This window comes from Carassius carassius, chromosome 38 (assembly GCF_963082965.1).
Source record: "Carassius carassius chromosome 38, fCarCar2.1, whole genome shotgun sequence".
Lineage (NCBI taxonomy): Eukaryota > Metazoa > Chordata > Actinopteri > Cypriniformes > Cyprinidae > Carassius > Carassius carassius.
The window spans coordinates 16,278,160-16,294,874 of NC_081792.1; positions in this window are offsets into that span (position 1 = coordinate 16,278,160).

Genomic DNA, 16,715 nt, shown 5'->3' on the forward strand with positions numbered 1-16,715 from the left:
TACACTCGGGAGTTACCGGACAGGCGGAGGGATCAAAAAGACGTGATAAAGAGTCGGGTTTGACATTCTTGGAACCCGGGCCGTACGATGAGGTAAACTCAAAACGACCGAAAAAAGTGCCCACCGAGCCTGCCTGGAATTGAGTCTTTTGGCAGTTCTAATGTACTTAATTCTTATGATCGGTCCAAACAATAAAAGGAACCCCTGAACCTTCCAACCAGTGACGCCATTCCTCCAATGCCAATTTGACGGCCAACAACTCTCTATTGCCAATGTCATAATTGCGTTCGGCAGGAGATAGTCGATGAGAGAAAAACGCGCAAGGATGTACCTTATCGTCCGAAGCAGCACGTTGGGACAACACTGCTCCTACACCCACCTCTGACGCGTCGACTTCCACCACTAACTGCCATGTGGGATCAGGGGCCACAAGGATGGGAACTGAAACGAAGCGGTTCTTGAGGTTTTCAGAAGTGAGGCTAGTTGGCTGAAATTACATATGAAACGTCGATAGAAATTGGTGAACCCCAGAAACCGCTGTAGGGCCTTACGGGAGTCTGGAGATGGCCAATCTATCACAGCCTTAACCTTGTCAGGGTCCATACGTATTCCCTCGGACGAGACGATATACCCTAGGAAAGGAACAGACTGTGCATGGAATACGCATTTCTCCGCCTTGACCAAAAGTCCTTTCTCAAGTAACCTCTGGAGCACTCGCCTGACGTGTTGAACGTGTTCCTGGAGAGATGAAGAAAAAATCAGTATGTCATCCAGGTAAACATATATAAACTGATCTACCATATCTCTCAACACATCATTCACGAGTGCTTGGAAAACCCCGGGCGAGTTGGAGAGCCCGAACGACATCACCAAGTATTCAAAATGCCCTCTAGGGGTATTAAAAGCGGTTTTCCATTCATCCCCCTTCCTGATGCAGACCAAATGATAAGCATTACGTAAATCCAGTTTTGTGAATATGGATGCTCCCTGCAACCTCTCGAAATCTGAAGACATGAGTGGTAATGGATAGGCATTCTTTATCGTGATGTTGTTCAGCTCTCGGTAATCAATGCAAGGTCGCAGAGAACCATCCTTTTTACCCACAAAAAAGAACCCTGCCCCCGCTGGAGAAGAGGAAGGACGGATGAACCCAGAGGCTAAGGAATCAGAAATGTATTTCTCTATGGCCTCCCTCTCAGGAATAGACAGAGAGTATAACTTGCCCTTAGGCGGAGACTTACCTGACACTAAGTCTATAGCTTAGTCGTAGGGACGATGCGGAGGGAGAGAAGCAGCACGGGACTTACTGAACACTTCCTTCAGGTCCAGATACTCAACAGGCACGTTCGGCAAAACCATTTTCTCCTTTTGAAAGACAGAAACAGGGACAACAGGACAAGCAGAAACCAGACAAGACTCATGACATCTTTCACTCCACAGTGTGACAGTGTTAGAACCCCATTCCACTCGTGGATTATGCTTGGTTAACCAGGGGTGACCTAAAACAATGGGAGCAACAGGGGAGTCCATGAGGAAAAAGGATGTGGTTTCGTGATGGTTTCCAGACGTGAGCAGTGTGATGGGTTCTGTATGGTGTGTGACGTGAGGCAGTTCCTGGCCGTTGAGTGCGGTGACATGGATGGGGAGAGACACAGGAAGGACAGGAATGTTCAAGTGATGTGCAAGTGAAGAATCAATGAAGTTACCTTCGGCTCCGGAGTCCAGAAGGGCGTGACATTCGTGATATTGATTCCTCCACCGCAGTTTCACCGGAAGGACTGTCGATGATGTAGATGAGGACTTCTCAGCGGAGATCCCACCCGATAGTAGCCTCTAATTTACTATCGGGCTGGCTCTTTTACCGGGCATGAGTAGGTGTTATGAGCAGAGCCTCCACAGTACAGACACAGTCCTTGGGACCTCTGCCGTTCCCTCTCCCTCCGGGACAGCCGAGCTCTACCCACCTGCATGGGCTCGTGATCGTCGACGGAACCGACCGTGTTCTCTCGACTCAAGCGCCCCCCTAGCAGGAGAGATGGTGGGGCGAGAAGGACTGGGTTGGCGACCCAGGCAATTAATCTGTGCGTCGACCCGTAAAGCCAACTCTATGAGTCCGTTGAGAGTGGGGGGCAGCTCGAGGAGGTAGATCTCTTTCTGAACACGGTCGGATAACCCATGCAGGAATCGATCCTACTGCTCCGCCTCGTTCCACTGGCACGCGGCCGCCAGGGTGCGGAACTCGATGGAATAATCGGTCACTGAGGAAGAGCCTTGACGGAGTTCCGAGAGTTGATGAGCGGCTTCCCTGTCGGTCGCGGCACGGTCGAATACTCTCCTCATTTCTTCAGAGAGGGCGTGGAACGAGGCACAACACGGATGTTGGTTCTCCCACACCGCCGTCCCCCATAAGGCAGCCTTGCCGGACAACAACGTAAGTGTGAATGCCACCTTAGAATCCTCTGTGGCGAAGGTGCGGGGCTGTAGGGCGAAATGCATTGAACACTTAGTTAAGAAAGTTCTGCAAAACACTGGCTCACCCGAATAATTCTCCGGCGCCGGAAGTTGCGGCTCTGGCCGGAAGAGGTCCTGGGGAATCTCCCGGGGGACGGACGGCGCAGTGCGATGGGAGCAGTGGGAGATGTTAGTTGATGGATCTGCTGGGTGAGCTCGGACACCTTTGCCACCAGCGCTTGGACAGCGCATCTGGTGTTCGAGATGCTCTCCTGCTGCTGATCCATTCGTTTGACGCTGTGGTGCATAAAGTCTGTGAGGGTATTGGTGCTCGCTGCTTTCATGGTGGTGAGATCGTTCTGTGACGGTGGGGTGAAGGAAAGTCAGGAAACAGATGCAGGTTAACAGTTTTAATTAAGTGAGATGAACAATAAGACACAAAGGAACAATGAGACTGAGAAGACGATACTCCGTGGTGGTGGTGAGACGGTGAGGAATCCGGATGATGGCGGAGAGAAGGTGAGTAGTCCGGATGATGACGGTGAGTAGGCAGCAGGAGAGGATGGCACAGGAACTGCGGGGAATAGAGCCGAAGGTAAGTGTCCATGGCTGAGTGGATGTGCGGAGAGTGGATGAGGTTCTGGGGAAAAACACAGACATCCAACGCAGACAACACTAAAGCCAACAAACAGGGTATCCGACATTAAAACAACGATCTCACAAACACAAGACGTGAGACAAGCCAATATATAGTGGATGAGTAATGAGTGACAGCTGTTGATGATGACAATTATTGGAGATGCCCACAAGCTAATCAGTGCAGACGCGAAACACACAGATTTCACCACAAAGTGCAAACACCCCGAGATCACGGTTTACCAACCGTGACACTACGGCTCCTTAAAGGTCCCATGACATGGATTATTTCCTTTTCTTTAAATGCTTTTTAATGTTTTCTTAGGTGTACTTATATTGTTAGTATGATTTTTACATTTAAAATTTAGAAATAAAAAGCATTTTTATATCTTTTTATTAGCCCTCTGGCTTGAATGCTCTGTTTGAAGGGGCGTGTCTGCTGTGAGACTCCGAGTAAATGACAACTGTTGTGATTGGCTGACATCTTTGCATTTGAAATGCGTATTACATGTGGAACCCCTCTCAAATATATATATATATATTTACTATTACAGCTGTCGAGATTAACGAATCGTGGATTTGTTGATTATATAATTATTTTTCGATCTTTTCCCATCACATGAAAGGCTGCAGTGATGAGCATTGAGTAGAAAGAGTCTGGTTATCGCGTGAATGCATTGATCTCATCATTATTGCAACACGTTTTCTCTCACAAAATGCTTTCACCACAACTAACAGCAAACACATGAATACAGTAAGAGCTTTGTTGTGCAGCATAACAGCGTCATTTATTGTAATGGCAGTTTGGGCAAGTGTGCAGATATACTCGCGATGTGTGAAAGCTCCGAAAAAAAAGGGAGCGTTCTTTGATCGCTCTTTGTAGCTAAATCACAATTTAAATAACACATTTGTTTCATGCTACTAAGAGAAACAATGTGAAGTTGATCGTTTAGTCACTGGCTTGATTCACTGATGCATAAACAGTATTAAACGATTTAGAAAGAAAGTCTGTGTGAACTTGAATAATTAGCAACACATCAGAAATCACTGATCACAGATCTGGCATTAATGAACACTGTTACTCACTGTTTGTGGCGGTGCTGTCGAATCCATATCATAAAAGTCTGTTTGTAACGCCTGTGCTGACATTGCGACTGAATTATATGTAAATATTTGGGCGGGCAAAGCAGAGAAAGGGGAGGTAACAATTCTCCTTGCAACGTCACAAAGAGGAGATTCAAGATCAGCCCGTTTGAGCTTCCATTTTCTCAAAGGCAGAGAAAGATAGCAAAATCTCGATTTACACCGATTAAAATTTCTAGAAACTTGGGGACCATATACAGGCTAGGGGAACTCATATTAATGTTAAAAAACCTCAGAAAGTGAAATTTTCATGTCATAGGACCTTTACATTTTCAATTCAATTCAGTTCAAGTTTATTTGTATAGCGCTTTTTACAATACAAATCGTTACAAAGCAACTTTACAGAAAATTATGTTTCTACAATATTTAGTAGTAGCTAGTAGTTTGTGCAACGTTTGACAGGATTTTAGAAAAATAATAATAATAATACAAGACGTAGTCAGCTAGATGATGAACTATCAATATTATTAATTAATAGTAATTATATGATGCAGTCACACATGTAGCAATAATTGTTAGTTCTGTTTGTTGATTCAAGGTTAGGATCATCTGGGGTCCTCTGAGGGTCAGCATCATCTCTTCTCAGGTTTTCTGGATCCGGACTGGAGCTTGTGTAAATCCTAGTTACCACGGGATGTAAATCCCGTGGCAAAACATAGAAACAAAATAGAGACATCATTAGCATAGCTGCTGATCCAACAAAGTAAAATTAGTTTAACCCAAGCTAAAGAATAAAAATGCAGATGCAACTACACTCACAATTTAAGAGAAACATTATTCGAATGCTTGGCAAAAGAGATGCATTTTTAATCTAGATTTAAAAAGAGAGAGTGTGTCTGAACCCCGAACATTATCAGGAAGGCTATTCCAGAGTTTGGGAGCCAAATGTGAAAAAGCTCTACCTCCTTTAGTGGACTTTGCTATCCTAGGAACTACCAAAAGTCCAGCGTTTTGTGACCTTAGGGTGCGTGATGGGTTGTAGCATGGTAGAAGGCTAGTTAGGTACGCAGGAGCTAAACCATTTAGGGCCTTATAGGTAAGTAATGATACTTTGTAACTGATACGGAACTTAATAGGTAGCCAGTGCAGAGACTGTAAAATTGGGGTAATATGATCATATTTTCTTGACCTGGTAAGGACTCTAGCTGCTGCATTTTGGACTACCTGTAGCTTGTTTATTGACGAAGCAGGACAACCACCTAGAAGTGCATTACAATAGTCCAGTCTAGAGGTCATGAAAGCATGAACTAGCTTTTCTGCATCAGAAACAGATAACATGTTTCGTAGCTTGGCAATGTTTCTAAGATGGAAGAATGCAGTTTTTTCAAAAAGACAAATTGCTGTCCAATATAACACCCAGATTTCTGACTGTAGAGGAAGTAACAGTACATCCGTCTAGTTGCAGATTGCAATCTACAAGATTCTGTGTGGTGTTTTTTGGTCCAATAATTAATATCTCTGTCTTATCCGAATTTAATTGGAGAAAATTATTTGTCATCCAATCTTTTACATTTTTAACACACTCTGTTAGCTTAGATAATTGGGAAGTTTCATCTGGTCTCGTTGAGATATATAGCTGAGTATCATCAGCATAACAGTGGAAGCTAATTCCGTATTTTCTAATAATATTACCAAGGGGCAACATGTATATTGAAAATAGAAGGGGACCTAGGACGGATCCTTGTGGCACACCATATTTTACTGATGATAAATGAGATGACACCCCATTTAAGTAAACAAAATGGTAGCGATCGGACAGGTAGGATCTAAACCTTCTTAGAGCCTGCCCTTGAATACCTGTATAGTTTTGTAATCGATCTATGAGTATGTCATGATCTATGGTGTCGAACGCAGCACTAAGATCAAGTAAGACTAGAAATGAGATGCAGCCTTGATCTGGACCCAAGAAGCAGGTCATTTGTAATTTTAACAAGTGCAGTTTCTGTGCTATGGTGGGGCCTAAAACCTGACTGAAATTCTTCATACAGATCATTTTTATGCAGGAAGGTGCTCAATTGAGCAGACACAACTTTTTCTAAAATTTTAGACATAAATGGAAGATTTGAAATAGGCCTATAATTTGCCAGTACACTAGGATCTAGTTTTGGTTTCTTAATAAGAGGCTTGATAACCGCCAGCTTGAATGGTTTTGGGACGTGACCTAAAGATAACGACGAGTTAATGATATTGAAAGCGGTTCTTCGGCTACAGGTAGCAGCTCTTTTAGTAATTTAGTGGGTACAGGATCTAATAAACATGTTGTTGGTTTAGATACATTGATAAGTTTATTTAGCTCTTCCTGTCCTATATTTGTAAAGCACTGCAGTTTATCTTTGGGTGCGATGGATGAAACTGAAGTGTTAGACGCTGTAGAATCTACATTCGCTATTGTATTTCTAATGTTATCTATTTTATCAGTGAAGAAATCCATAAAGTCATTACTATTTAACGTTGGTGGAATATTTGAATCAGGTGGCGTCTGGTAATTTGTTAATTTAGCCACTGTGCTAAATAAAAACCTTGGATTGTTTTGTTTATTTTCAATGAGTTTGTGGATATGCTCTGCCCTAGCAGTTTTTAGAGCCTGTCTATAGCTGGACATACTGTTTTTCCATGCAATTTTAAAAACTTCCAAGTTAGTTTTTCTCCATTTGCGTTCAAGACTAGGAGTTACTTTCTTGAGAGAGTGAGTATTACTGTTATACCATGGCACAGTACGTTTTTCTCTAACCTTTTTCAATTTGATGGGGGCAACAGCTTCTAATGTATTAGAGAAAATAGTGCCCATGTTGTCAGTAATTTCGTCTAATTCATGTGTATTTTTGGGTACAAATAGCAGTTGAGATAGATCAGGCAGGTTATTTGCGAATCTGTCTTTGGTGGCTGGAACAATAGTTCTGCCCAGATGGTAACGCTGAGACATATAGTTAATATCAGTTATACGCAGCATGCACGATACAAGGAAATGGTCTGTAATATCATCACTTTGGGGTACAATATCTATAGCAGTAAGATCGATTCCATGCGATATAATTAGATCTAGTGTATGATTAAAAAGATGAGTGGGCCTGGTGACATTTTGCTTGACTCCAAAGGAGTTTATTAGGTCAGTAAACGCAAGTCCTAATGTATCATTTGCATTATCAACGTGAATATTAAAATCTCCCATGATTAGCGCCTTATCAACTGTAACTAGAAGGTCTGAGAGGAAATCTGCAAATTCTTTTAGGAATTCTGTATACGGCCCTGGTGGTCTATACACAGTAGCCAGAGCAAGAGATACATTAGACTTCTTTTGCATGTCTGACAGTGTAACATTTAGCAGAAGTATTTCAAATTAAGATATAGTTTTTTTTTCTCGAAACATGTTTATTGACTTGAAATAGCAATTTAAAGTGGAATATGTGACAATCGGGTCCAGTCGGGTCTGTGTCTTCACGACGGGTTTGGGTCCAGCTTTCAAATAATATACAGTTCCGGGTCGGGTCCAGGTAGGCATTTCTCGGATCTACATGGGTCCGGGTCCAGCTTTTGAAATATTAGACGGGTCCGGGTTGGTTCGATGTAGTACATTACGGGTCTCTTTCGGGTTCGGGCATGAAATTTTGGACCCGTGAAGACCTCTAGTGTGTGTTTGGGTGTGTAATTTTAAATCTAGCAGTATAGCCATTTCATGATGGGGTGGGGGGGTTATGATGAACTGAACTCTTATGTGGCAGTCTGATGGCGTCTTGGGTGTGAAGGTTACGTGCTGTGTGAACGTGTGCCGTGTCCTGCGGGGGTGATATGTTTCATAGCTTTTATTGTATGTGCGCTAGTTTTTTTATGGTTTAGTTATTGCGGTTCTCTGTGTAGCATGTTCCATGGTGGTGCTGTTCGCCCAGATTGCTTAAAATTAGTGCGTGGGACTTCCAGAACCTGACCCAGTCTGACATGTTTGGTAACTCCCTGAAGTATATATAATAAAGATTATTGTTCCTACCCCTGTGGTGCTGCTTGCTCTGTAGAGTAGATTCCTCTAGCCACAACATTAACCCTCCTGTTTAGGTTTATTACAATATGTATCACTATCTTTAAATAAATCACTCATATAAAATTTTGGTCATATGGCCCCCTCATAATCGTGTTAAATAATTGTGATTACAATATTGAGCAAAATAACCGTGATAATGATTTTTGCTATAATCAAGCAGCTCTACTTTATTATCATGAAAATACCTCAGAAGGCTTAAAGAACAGTGATAGAAAGATGTCCATAGGCATTTCCTGGAACTACATGTGTTGTGGCACTTCTTCTGTGGGTCATATTTGGAGTTTCTGTGCAACAGTGCCCTCTGGCTTTTAGATGCAGCAGCATTGAACCATACTTCACTGACAAGCTGTGCATAAAAAAATCACAGGCAATCACCAAATCGTTTGCTGTTTATTTTCTATTTATCCTGCAGACCTAAACAAACCTAAGCAAACCTCACCATCTGTCAAAACCAACTCAGCAATAATAGACACACTGCCTCTACAACTCTGTAACATTTCTTCCGTAGACATTTTTCCCCAAAGAACCAAATCTAAAATCTTGTTTCCACCCGGTCTCGAACCAGGGACCTGCCCGCGCCGCGGCGGTTCAAACCGGGCGGAAACATTGGTCAATTCGTTTTAACATGAGTACCTTATTGTATATCATTCTACAAACTGTTGATTTGACAGGATTTCAGAAACAATCTCTACTAGACGATTCAATAAAATTTAACCATGAGAAGTTCTGACCCAAAACTTATTTGACCTAAAATATTTACTTCAGGTACCCCATGAGATTTTAAGCTATTTCAATATTTAACAACATGTGGATTTCACATGTTTATGTTTATGTTTCTCTGATGTTGGTAAATAGTCACATGACATTTAAGTAAACCAATATAATTATTGAGTTTTATTCAACTTTCATGACCCCCCTTTAGTTCCCCAAGGGCAGTGACTAAGAAAAATATAAGGCTTTGAATTGCCTAACACCTCAAAGGTCACTGGTTCTAGACTGGGTGGAAAAAACATTTTTACAATTGTTTCTTTGAGGGGAAATGTCTGCACTACAGAGATAAATGTCTCTCTTTTCTCTTAATGAATCAGTTTGGGTAGATTGAAAACCCCTTCTTCAGGGCAAAGTAGTCATTGTTTATGTTGTATAGTGGTTATAATATGCTGGCATTTTTCTTCTTTGTTGTGTATTGGTGATCATTCTGGACCCTGAAATTGTCAAATAAACTCCTTGCTCTTAAATCCCCCCCCCCCCATTTTTTAAGGACCTTTCATGTATAAAGCAAATGTAATAACCACTTGCACTACAGAAACCCAACTACTAATTTGCCCTGTAAGAATTAAAGCAAATTCACTTTTAGATCAGATATTGAAAAAATGAGTATGAGGTCAAAATGTCTTAATGCTAGGAACTAGTATCATCGTCTGTCACATTGAAAGATTATGTGAAAGTACAAGAAATCTTTAGAAGCAAGGTTTCCATAGTGTAGTGGTTATGTCGTTTGCTGAAATCGAAAACTTTGGTGCAAACATCCTGTAGCTTTTTAAAATAAACACCGCACTAATAGTTATTTAAGTAGTATTAGGAGTGTTCACCTGTCACATTAGAAGATTTTCTGTATTCTCCCAACACCTCTTGCTTGTCAGAGACATCCCCTCCTCTCTGTAAGACAACAGAACGGGCATTCATCATGACCAGATCTTCTCTTTGAGGTGTTGACTTGACCTGCAGCGAAGGGTTGTCTTCAATTCTATTTGCCTCTTCTGATGGGTTACGGCATAAATGGCCTGATAGGCCTTTCCTTAAAGGCATCTTGACTCTCCCGAGAAATAATAAATAAAAAATTATTCATAACGCTGTTATGAATCATGGCCACATGAAAATACTTAATACAATGAAATAAGACAGTTATCATCAGCAGTTATATATAGGAGTTATTTTAAATTGCCACAATATTTCATAATATTACTGTTTTTTTTTTAATAAATGCAGCATTAGAGCATTAGAGACTTTGAATTAAAAGTAGTGTTTAACTAATGTGTTATTTAATATTTATTATTTAATGCACTTAATATATGTATGTATATATAATATTTAATATGAAAATATATTTTAAATAATACCATTCATTTGCAAACACATTTGTTTGTAATTATTATTATTTTATTGTAATTGAAATGTAATATTAGGGCTGGCTTTGGATCCAGATGTCCTGATTCGATTCGATTTCGATTAACAAGCTCTCGATTCGATTTGATTCTTAATTTTTTTATATAATTTTTTTTATTACATTCAGTGAATATAGTTTTTATACAAATGCTACTGAAATTTCTTAAGAATGAACATTAAACATCAGTTTACAAATGGTGAATTTATAAAAAGAAATTAAGAGCCACAAGCCTGTATTTTAAACTTTTTTATAAGGTCCTTTTTTAAACAATAATAGGGCCATATAAAATGTTTTTTATGGTAATCAGATGAAGGCATAAAACTATACAAATTTATCCTATCCTGCTGCACAACAGAGGTTTAAGGTTAAAATTAAAAAGAAAACAAATGTGATTATTCCTTTAAAAATAATTATATTTATTATATATAAATATAAATATTATATTATATATAAAACAATTGTTCATATTTATTAGTAGTGGTAGCATTGTTGTCACATTGATTCTTAAGACTGCTAAATAGTAATATATTTTTGACAGTTTCTTCACGTTAATCTAAACTTTTATTTTGACGGTTTGCCGTGAGGAACTTGCAGCTGCTGTGTACGTGATATGGTAGTTTTCTCAAATTAAACAATAAAATGCTAATGAAGTGACTGTCAGAGCAGCTGGGGATGAAATTTGTGTAACGTTATTCATATCATCTCAGTCAGACGACAGAAGCTAAAAACACCGTGAGCGTCGTCCACGCTTGTGTAAACAAAATAGTGCGTTGCACCATCCGCCATACATTCATTAATTCATTTATTGTGGAAATTATGGCGCCTTTATGTGTGATGTCAAATGATTCCACAGATTTGTAGTATTAATATAGAATTTTACCTGAGCATTGCAAATCTCGCTTTGTTCTTGGCTCTTGTCAACAGTATCTCCGCCACGATAAGCACTGAATAATGAGTGACAGGCTTTCTGTTGTGACATTGCGCAAGGTAAATAAGAGAGTGACATCTAGTGGAGAAGATTCACATTAATCAAATCTTTTTAAATGTTTGCTGAAATAAATATCGGAAAACATCGTTTCACGGCTTTTGAAAATCGATATCGAATAGACATCATTAAAAAAAAAGATTAATCAAAAAATGGTGTATATATCTATATCTATGTAATATATGGGTTTAATACATATTAATTACGTTATGAGTATAATATTGCAATCTTAACAATTTCTAGACATATTTTAAGTAGCGTTACATAGTAAAAGTAAGAGATCAATGATGAAAAATTCACTCTTACAAAGAAACTATAAAATTATGTCAAACAACAGCTGCATTTTCAACAACGAGTTTGGTTTCCTAACATCACAAACCATTCAACACAATCAACAATAACATTACATGAGAATACACGTGTAATTTAGATGAAAAAGTATATACAATACAGTATAATAAGTATAGCATTCAGCTTACCTCATCGGTGTGACAGCTTAATTGCGTTGATCTCGAACTCTGACGTAAAAACAGTGGTCACCTGAGGTAAAATCTGAGGTAAACCTTATACGAAGGTAGTTTAGACAGTAAATACTTGTCAGCAAACTTGTCTTGATTTGTACAACAATTCGGTAAACAGATATCTCTCCGATCGTGAAACTGGTCTCCCCTCCACCACTCACTGCGAATGACTGACAGATGACACTAGACTTCTTAACCACTTCAGCTGTTAATTAGATTTTTTGAGAATTAGGCATATGCAATATTGGACCCACCGGTGGGTCCCCAGAGTTGATGTGGTTAAACTGAGGAACTCCACGCCACGGAAAAGGCAAAACATATTGCATTCGTAGTGTTAAAGCGTTACTACACCAAAAAATGAAAATGTTGCATTATTCACTTACCCCCATGTCGTTCCAAACCTGTGAAAGCTTTGTTCGTCTTCAGAACACAATTTAAGATATTTTCGATGAAAACTGGTAGGCTTGAGACAGTCCCATAGACTGCCCCATGCCAAATAAATAACAGTGTCAAGGTCAAGGAAAGTATGAAAGCATCGTCAGAATAGTTCACCCGTACCGTATTACAATTTAGGCCTAATTTTTATTTTTATTATTTTATTTACTGTTTATTAAGATTGTTGCACATTATACATCCTACACAAGAACAATTATTATAAGATTTATTTTATCTTTGTGCACAAAGTTCGTTTATTATATGTTAACTGTACTTAAAGTATATCTTAGAGGGCTGAGTTTTTTTTTTATAATAAATAAAATAAAACAAGTGAAAATAATAGAAATAGAACATAATGCGCCATTTACTTGCAGAACGCAAGCTTCTGTAGAGCTTATAAGTCTGAAGAATTTAGGTAAAGGGGTGTGGAGTCAGTGGTTGCCTTGTAGGAACTCACACAGTGTCTAGATTGCCATTGTAGAAGAGACTACGCAGGTGCTGGTCTTTCTTCCTTCACAAGAGTCAGAACTGAGCTCAGCAAAATGACCATTATAAGTTATATTAAGGGTCATATAAGTTTATATTAAGAGTCAGAATTGAGCTCAGCAAAATGACCATTATAAGTTATATTATACCATTATATTAAATAAGCCTATCTAACACAGGGTTCCTTTTGCCACCACAGAAGATTGCTATAGTGCTGCCTGCTGCCCACAGGTAGGACTTTTCATACTGTACATTACTAACCCCTCCTAACGTCTTTTTTTTTCTTCATATTTTTTAGTGTCTGTCATTGATTGGATGAATGCAGAATGTAACCTGTTTACATAAAGACTCTTTGTGCATTCTCATAATATACATTGCCGACTTTAAGTTGTTCCTGAATGAACCTGAAATGGTCTCTTATTCACTCCTATTGACACGCTTTCCATCGTTATTTCACATTTTCAATGTTGACATTATTGTTTATACAACATGCAGTGTTTCCATGACTGTCCAAAGCATGTGAATACGAGACATGTGATTTGTTGTCTGTTGCCAAGCATCTAGCTGTAACATTTAATCACTGCATCGTTTAACACTGCAAAAACGGTGCTAACCCCAGGATAAAAAAAACAGTGCTTACCCTGCTAAAGTACATGTGTGAAACATTTCTCCACCTGGGGTTAAATTTAGATTTAGAACAAGGATAACCAGGGGTTAAGTGTAGTGTGCCCATGTTAAAACCAGAAATACTCACACTCTGGAAATAAGCAACAATCTATAACAACCTGTAACATCTGAAAGATATTAGATTTTTTTTTTCTTAAATCACTTTATAACTTGTAACATTCTTGTTATTTATTATATAAATACACATTTGTATAACATATGTCTTTGATTAATCACCTGCAGCTCTGAATGAATATTAAATGAAGTATATTGTTCAGTTTTGGCGTGGAATTGCCTTTCAAGCATATGTAGTACATCATTAATCTTATTTGCTAAAAGTGTCCTGTTGCTGGAACACAACTGAGCATCTGCTGTGCAGAGTCAATCCTTCTTGAAATCAGCAGAGGGACAAATCTAGGCAGAGATGAAACAGAATCCATTCAAAATTATCCACTATTATAAGTCAAGAGCTCTGGAGGACATGAATAATATATATATTTTTTTTAATCTTTAATCTTTATCTGAAGTCAGTTGAGGTGTGTTTTAATGCACAAACCCTTCCCTTGGGGTTAAAATGTATCTAAATTATTCTTTCAGCGCGTTTTGTGTGTTAGCTATATTCCAAAATGCTCAAGAAAACGTTTAATGTAGTTCTTCTTGTATTCACTGGATGGCAGTAGAGTTTACATGTGGCGGTTATTGTGGAAAATGTACTTCCTCCTCCAGCTCTGGACTTCTTGTTGAATTTTCATGATGCAAGCGTACTGGTGAGGTCTGTTGACAAATGTCTGACTTAATCCAGTCTTCAGTGATCCTCAGAAATCATTCTAATATGCTGATTTGATGCTCAAGAAACATTCATTACGATCAACATTTTTGGGGGGGATTTTGATAAAAAAAAAAAAAAAAGGCACACATTTGGGAAGAAATAACAGAATTTTAATCATCTGAAGAGTAAGAATTTTCTTTTGTTTTTGAAATTCCATTATATTTGAAGATATATATTAATTGCACGTAACTGGCTTTTGTTTATTTATCTTATTTATCTGTTTTATCAATTAATTCTAGAAAAAAAACAGAGAAAGCAATATAAGCAGAGTACGCCTAAATGAACGAAGCGTTGTCACAGTCCAGAATACACAGTCTGTGTTTACCATTGTTGGTAAATGGAACGTGTTGTGTCCAGGGAAGTGGAATTCTGACTATTCAGTGGTTCTATTTTGTGTAGAACACTAAGAAACATCATCATTTTAGTTATGGATAGGGTGTTTGACCAATTGTAGTTTCACCTAAAACCACTTTAAGTTTGGTCTCAGACTAATCCACTTAACTGAATATGAAATAAACATTTACATTACCATTCAAAAGTCAGGTTTAAAAAAAAATTTAAGAGGTTTTTTTTTATACTTACCAATTTATTTGATTGGTGATGCCTTATATTTTTGTGGAAGCCAAGGTAAAACATTTTAATGAGGAAAAAGTTTAAAAGTACAGGGTTTTTTTTTATAATAGAAATGTGTTTTTATTTTAAAGGGATACTCAAAATGAAATTCTTTTTCATTAATCACTTACCCCCATGTCGTTCCAAACCAGTAAAAGCTTTGTTCGTCCTCGGAACACAATTTAAGATATTTTGGATGAAAACCAGAGGCTTGTGTCTGTCCCATACCCCGACAAGTTACATCGGGAACGTATGAAAAGCCTAATCAGAATAGTCAATTTGTCATCAACCGTAACATTATGAAGCGACAAGAATAATGTTTGTAAGCAAAGAAAACTAAAATAACTATTTTATTCAACTATTCCTTTGTCAACAATGTCCTCTGTGTCTCTCCATATCACTCAAACTGCCTATGCGCTTCTGTATCAGTCACGCCACAAGGATGCGCTGTTTCTACATGTATTTATGCTTTGATTTGAAAGAAAACAGCACCTCCTTGTGGCGCGGCTGATACAGAAGAGCAGTTCTATTTAAACTGTCAGAAGATGTAGTTGAATTAGGTCAGTTAACTGCTAAGTGAGATAGTGAACAGACCAATGTTGTACAAAGTGTCTGGTGTAGGTCCCAGTGTGTTAGTGTGGGGTGGGGGTGGAGGGGGGCTGTGTGACGGGAAACTGAAGAAGCTGTGTGACGGGAGGGTGGGATCATCCAGAACTCCAGAACTTTAAGGTCATGTTTACTGTCACCATGATGACACACAGGCTTATTACACAACCTCCACTAAACACCTGCAGGAGACATCCAGTGCTACTGTCTTTGATTAAACCTAGGAGCTAGTTAACATACCTAATTTCTTCTCAGAATAATATAGTAAATATTTAATAATTTATTTTATTAAATTACAAGTTACCTTGTTTCTTCAGACTCATGTCTATTGAAACAGACTGCGTTAAGATTGGCCAGAGGAGATTCTGCGATTCAAAACTCAACGTATTGTTTCACAAACTTTTATTATTGACATTAGGTTAAAGGTTGACTATACCAAAAATTGTAGAAAACTTCGTAGTGAATTGGAGTGAGGTATTTACAGCTCTTTTTAGCCTTTTCTTCTATCCATTTTGTATGGCATTCACTGCACATACTCCTACACAGAAATACAGAGCTTGCTCTTTGAGCTCCACTTGAATGTTGAAAACCAAGACCTTTTCACAAGGATCAAGGAAATGTCTCTGTAAGTGTCCTTATTTGTTGATCTTCTTTTTCTCTAAGTGCATCTTACTAAATAAAAAGAACAAGGACTTCAATTTTATGATGTTTAACAGTTCATGCATTAGCCTACTGCGAATCAAACCAGTGAGGTGTTGCAAGCACTATGCTATAACCTAAACATATTTTAAGTTTATACATCCAAACCTTTTCAGAATTATTATCATCACCCATCGCTAATTTACAAATAAACTTTAAAAAAAATTTTTTATGTAAAATGTTAAACAAGTTAGAATTCACCATCCACAATTTCAACCCAGTAATACAAAGCGTTATAGTTTCAACGCTTTGTATATTACATATCAAATGAAACGATTCACAAATTTATTTATTTTTAAAAACAATTGTAGGCTACACAGAGACTCAAAACTTCCATTTGAAACAATTATACTATCTGTGATTTATATAATTGCAATTAGAGAAAAGGTCTGACACTTTAACACAGGAACGTTAACGCAGTAATTTCAATCACAAGCCAGCAGCAA